The sequence below is a fragment of the Panthera onca genome, chromosome D3, assembly GCF_046562875.1.
Source record: "Panthera onca isolate mPanOnc1 chromosome D3, mPanOnc1 haplotype 2, whole genome shotgun sequence".
Classification (NCBI taxonomy): Eukaryota; Metazoa; Chordata; class Mammalia; order Carnivora; family Felidae; genus Panthera; species Panthera onca.
This window is the reverse complement of record NC_138350.1, coordinates 29,572,207-29,578,059: the sequence shown is the minus strand read 5'-3', so window position 1 is coordinate 29,578,059 and position 5,853 is coordinate 29,572,207.

Sequence of the window (5,853 nt, the reverse complement as noted above, 5' to 3'; positions counted from 1 at the left end):
AGGGATACAAGAGTGCTGATGCATAGGGGCACTTGTACCCCAATGTTTATAGCAACACTTTCAACAATAGCCAAATTATAGAAGGAGCCTAAAAGTCTGTCACCTGATGAATGGATAAAGAATTCGTGGTTTTTATACACAATGGAGTACTACTTGACAAAGAGAAAGAATGAATTATGGCTTTTGTAGCAATGCGGATGGAACTAGAGAGGGTTATGTTAAGTGAAATAAGTCATACAAAGACAGATACCATATGTTTTCACTCTTATGTGGATCCCGAGAAAACAGAAGACCACGGGGGAGCGGAAGGAAAAAAAGGTTAAAGAGGCAGGGAACCAAAGCATAAGAGACCCTTAAAAACTGAGAACAAACAGGGTTGATGGCGGTGGGAGGGTGGGGAGGGTGGGTGATGGGCATTGAGGAGGGCACCTGTTGGGATGAGCATTGGGTGTTGTATGGAAAAAAATTTGACAATAAATTTCATATATAAAAAGAAGAGTACTTCTGACTACATATCCCCAAGGAGCTAGTTCTAAAACCGTCTTGTAGCAAAGGGTAATTTCAGCAGGAAAGCACAAGTGTCTACACAGAGGGGTGGTGAGGAAAGTGTTACTCCATATGTCTACGAAGGACAAGAATGTCACTTGAAGCACAGTAATGTTTTGGGCACTTAAGCACAGGGCCTTTCCCTATGGCTAATATAGAATGTTCAAGTTTGTATTTAAATTCCAGTTAGTTAACATACCGCGTATTAATAGTTTCAGCTGTAGAATTCAGCTGCTCCACCCTTCCACACAACACCCGGTGCACATCACATAGTGTACTCTTTAATTCCCATGTCCTGTATAGTCCCACTGCCCCCGCACATTTCTCCTCTGGTATCTATCAGTTTGTTCTCTATAGTTAAGAGTAAATATCTTGTGTTGCTGTTCTCTTTGTTCCACCATGATTACTTATTTGTTTTGTTTCTTACATTCCACATAGGAGTGAAATCATACAAGCCTTTCTCTGACTCATTTCACTTATACTATTCTCGAGCTCCATCCAAATCATTGCAAAGGAAAATGTCATCCTCTTTCATGGCTGCATAATATTCCATTTTGTGTATATATGTGTGTTTTATATATATATATATATATATATATATATATCACATCTCCATCCATTTCTCAGTCAATGGACATTTGAGCCCTTTCCGTAACTATTTTTCATTGTGCTGCTAAAAACACTGGGGTGCCTATATTCCTTTGAATTCTCATGTTTTGTATCCTTTGGGTAAAAACATAGTGCAATTGCTGGATCATAGGGTAACTCTAAGTGTGAAAGGGTAATTTTTAAAATTTATTTATTTGAAAGGGAGAGAGGGAGAGGTGGGAGAGGAGCAGAGAGAGACAGAGAGAGACTCCCAAGCGAACTCCATTTTGCCAGTGCAGAACCCAACGAGGGCTCAGTCCCATGACTGTGAGATCATGACTGGAGTGGATATCAAGAGTCAGTCGCCTGACTGTGCTACCCAGGTGCCCCAGGGCAGCCTTATTTTTAACATTTGATTGATGAAACCTTGTGTTGTTTTTCAGAGTGGCTGCAACTGTTGGCATTCCCACCCACAGTGTCAGAGGGTTTCCTTTTCTGACCATCCTTGACAACACCAATTGTTTCCTGTTTTGTGAGATTTAGCCCTTCCGACAGATGTGTGATGATAATCTCACTGTAGTATTGATGTGTATTTCCCTGATGAGTGATGTTGAGCCTCTTTTCATGTGTCTTTGGAACAAGGGTCACCTTGTGTGTTCTGTGTGCCCCTCTCCCTCTCCCTCTTTCCTCAATGAGGGCTTCCACTCCTCTGCAGCAATGCTGATATATTTCTCCCCAAGCCCCCTCTCTGCACTTCCTACTGTCTTTGATGTGGCTTCTTCTCTCCCTCTATCTGTGAACTTTGCTTTCTGGGGTATTTAGAATGATTGGCAAGTGATCTAGCTATGATTGGCTAGTTCAAAGGCTGAGACTACACGGCTGCCATGCTAGCTCTCTCAGCACACACTAATAAAGAATGTTTCAACCAACTGCTTTGAGATGTATGTGAAAGGCTACACGAAAGACCCTTGGGCAGTGTCGTTTCAGGCAGTAAACCACAAGGCGTGGGTGGCGGTTGGTGGGTGTGTTCAGGGGGTACATATGTGGTGTGTGTGGAGTGGCTGTGATCCTGTTCTGTATAGATGGCACATATGTTGTATATGTGGTTTGTGTCTGCCTATGGCATTTGTGTGGTGGGCGTGGTGTGTGTATGGTGTGTTGGTGGTTTATAGCTGTGTGGTGTAAGTGAGGTCTATGTGTTGTGATTGTACTATATATGTCATGCGTGTATACTCCATGTACAACAGTTCTAACTTAGTGAAATGAAATGTTATAGTTGAAAGATGGTTTCCCCACAGTGTTATTTCAAAAGGTTGAGCATATATATGGCACTTTCCGCATAGTTCCCGCATAGGGTGTCAGACACTTCTAATGTAGAGAAATGAGATGTTAGTTGAAAGAACATTTCCCCACACTGTCGTTTCACAGAGTATGTGGTACTTACTTTGTATGCCCTGCATGGGTTTTCAGAGTTCTCAATGAAGTCGATGCGAATTGAAAGAATTTTTCACCACGGCGTTGCCCCACAGAGTGGAGTATATGGGATTTTACGTTTTGGCCCCATAAGGGGTCACAAACACATCCATGATTGTGAAAGCAGACGCTTCTTGAAAGATTCTTTAAACACAGTAGTTTTTCACTAAAGTGAATGGCACTGTCCGGCTAGGCCCGGCATGTGTATTCAAACACTTCTAACTTAGTGAAACTACATGTTTCACTGAAGTGAGTGTATGGCACTTTCCGTCTAGGCCCCGCGTTAGGTTTTCAAGTTTCCAAGTTAGTTGAACCCGACGTTAGATGAAAACGTTGGTTTCCCCCAAGCGCTGTTTGACAGAGCTGGGTATGTGGCACTTGTGTTCCAACACTACTCCCTTAAGTTATACAAGAGTTTAGTTGGAAGATGGTTTCTCTACAGGATTCTTTCACTGTGGCTGGTATATGTCACTTTCCACATCTTTGCCCACGTTGGTTTTCAAACACTTCTAACGTAGTGCAGTTTGACAGAGTTGAGTATACGGCACTTTCCACATAGGCACTAAATCTTTTATAACTTAAAGATTTAGTTGGAAAATGTTTTCCCTGCAGCGTTGGGTCACAGAGTTCAGTACCTGGCACTTTCTGCATAGAGCCTGTGTACTTTTCAAACACTTTTAGTGAAACCAGATGTTAGTCGAAAGATCATTTCACCACAACGTTGTTTCACACAGCTGAGTACATGGCACTTAGCGGTTAGGCTTCTCTTAGGTTTTCAAACACTTCTGAGAGCGTCCAGATAGTAGTTGAAAGACTACTGTGACCGTTTCCCCACAGTGTTGTTTCACAGAGTTGAGTGTACGGCAATATCCGCATAAGCCCCGCCTGTGTTTTCAAACACTTGTAACTGAGTGAAACCAGATGTCAGGAGATTGTCTCCCGACAATGCTGTTTCACAGAGGTGAGTATGCGGCACCATGGTTTTCAAACACCTCTTAGTAAAGCAAGAGATTGGAAGATGGAGTCCCCACAGTGTTCTAGCACAGTGTTGACTATATGGTACTTTCCGCATAGGTCCCTCATAGTTTTCAAACATTTTACCTTAGTGAAACCAGATATTAGTTGAAAGATCGTTTCACCACACCTTTGTTTCACAAAGTTAGTTGAGTGTGTGGCACTTAGCGCTCAGGTTTCTCTTAGGTTTTCAAACACTTCTAATGTAGGTAGTTGAAAGACGGCTTCCCCACAGGGTGGTTTCACAGAGGTGAGAATATGGCACTATCCTCATAGACCCAGCATGGCTTTTCAAACACTTGTAACTTGGTAAGTCCAGATGTTAGTTGAAGGACAGTTTCCCCACCATGTTGTTTCACAGAGTTGAGTATGTGACACTTATCTTCATCGCCCTAACCACACAGGTTTGCAACCACTTCTAACCTAGTGAAACCAGGTGTTAGGAGAAAGAAGGTTTTTTTCCCCCACTGTCTTGTTTCACAGAGCTGAGTATATGGCACTTTTGGTGTAGGCCCCGCATCGTTTTCAAACACACCTAACTTAGTGAACTAAGATGTTAGTTGAAGGACGGTGTCCCCAAAGTGTTGGTTGACACATTTGAGTGTAAGGTACTTTCCGTGTAGGTTCCGCATACGTATTCAAATACGTCTAAAAGTGATGCCGGATGTTATTTGAAAGATGGGTTCACCACACTGGTGTTTTACAGAGTGGAGCAGAGGGCACTTTCTGGGTAGAACCGAATAAGTTTTCAAACACATCTAACTGAAACGAGAGGTTAGCTGACACATGGATTCCCAACAATGTTGTTTCACAGACTTGACTGGCCCTTTCGATGCAGGCCTTGCATGGGTTTTCAAACACACTCTGACTTTGTGAAACAAGGTGTTAGTTGGACGGTAGTTTCATCACACTGATATTCACACTTTTGCGTTTATGGCTCTTCAGGGTTAGGCCTCTCATAGGATTTCAAACACTTCTATCCTACAAAAACCAGATGGTAGTTGAAAGATGATTTCCCCAACTGGGTTGTTTCACAGAGTTGAGTGTATGCCACTATTCCCATAGGCCCCCGCATGTGTTTTCAAACACTTGAAACTTAGTGAAACCAGATATTAGTTGAAAGATCGTTTCACCACACTGATATTCACAGTCTTGAGGCTGTGGCACTTCAGGGTTAGGCCTCTCATAGGATTTCAACACTTTTAACTCAAGGAAACCAGATGGTAGTTGAAGGACAGTTTCCTCACAGTGTTTTTTCACAGAGTTGAGTACATGGCCCTTTGGGGGTCAGCCCTGCATAGTGTTCAAACACCTTTAGGGAAACAGGATGTTAGTTGGAAGGTGGTTTCTCCACAGTATTCCCTCCCAATGTCGAGTATATGTCAATTTCCCCATGGTTCCCCGCATAAGTTTTCAAGCGATTCTACGTTAGTGATGCAAAATGTTAGCTTCAAAGATGGTTTCCGCAATGTGCAGGTTGACAGAGTTGAGTATATTATATGGCACTTGCCGCCTGGGCCCCGCATGGTTTTTCAAATGCTTCCAACTTAGGGAAATGAGATGTTGGTCGAAAGACCGTTTCACCACACTTGTTTCACAGAGTCGAGTATGCAGCACTTTCTGCAGAAGGCCCAATAAGTTTTCCAACACTTCTAACAGTGAGACAAGATGTTATTTCAAAGATGGATTCCCCACGGTGTTGTTGGACAGAGTCGAGCATATGGCACCTTCTGCATAGGCCCCGCGTTGGTTTTCCAACAACTCTAACTGAAAGGTGATTTTGGTTGAAAGATCGTTTCCCCACAATGTTATTTCCCAGAGCTGAGTGTGCAGCACTTTCGGCGTAGGCCCCTCATTGGTTTTTAAATAATTGCAACCTAGGGAAACTTGATGTTAAGTGAAGGATAGTTGCCCTAAAGAGCTGCTTGATAAAGTTGAGTATATGGAACTCTGCACCTGGGCTCCGCAAAGGTTTTCAAACACTTCTAACAGGGAAATGAGATGTTAGTTCAAAGATGTCTTCCCCACAGTGCTTCACAGAACTGAGTACATGGCACTTTCCGCATATGCGGAAAACTTGGGTTTTCAAACACTTCTAACTTCGTGAAACCTTATGTTAGTTGAAAGATGGTTTCTCCACCCTGTTGTTTCACAGAGTTGAGTAGATGGCAACCCCTCATAGTTCCCCGCGTGGCTTTTCAAGCACTTCTAAGTGAAACAAGATGTTAGTTG